The sequence below is a fragment of the Aptenodytes forsteri genome, unplaced genomic scaffold (assembly GCF_000699145.1).
Source record: "Aptenodytes forsteri isolate BGI_AS27 unplaced genomic scaffold, ASM69914v1 Scaffold571, whole genome shotgun sequence".
Taxonomy (NCBI): domain Eukaryota; kingdom Metazoa; phylum Chordata; class Aves; order Sphenisciformes; family Spheniscidae; genus Aptenodytes; species Aptenodytes forsteri.
Window position 1 is genome coordinate 1 of NW_008794149.1, and position 557 is coordinate 557.

Here is a 557-nt window from a genome sequence, read left to right on the forward strand (position 1 = left end):
CGCTCGGTTTGAGGAAGAAAAGGGTGGGTTTTGTTGTTGTTGTTTTGGGTTTGGTTCGTTGTTTTGGGGGTGTTGTTTTTTTTTTTTTACCTTCTGTTTCAAGCTCTGCTGGAATGGCGCTGGCTTCACACCCCCTCCTCAGCCCCGGGGGAAAATTGTTCGCCGCTTCGCCGGGGGAATCGGATCAAGCCGAACGCGGTGGGGGGAGATTGCTCTCCCGGACGGAGAGGCCGAGGCGGTGGTCCTGGGAGCCTTTCCTTCCCGGATCGTGATCTTCCTCCTCCTCCTCCCCCGGGGCCGGAGGGCCGCTTTCAGTCCCCTTCTCCCGGTGCCGCCGCCTCACGTCATTTGCCGTACGAGGAAGAGCCGTGGGATTTCACACCGCCGGGGAGGCCCCCGCCGCGCCGCAGGGAACCGCACCTGAGAAGGGAGAAGAAAAGAGCCTCCGGGAAGCGTCCGTGGTGGTTAAAACTGAGCAAAACTTCACTCACTAAGTGCTACTTCGGGGTGAACGCGCGCTGCCAAATCGCTTCGGTCGGAGGCGCTGCCGACGCCAC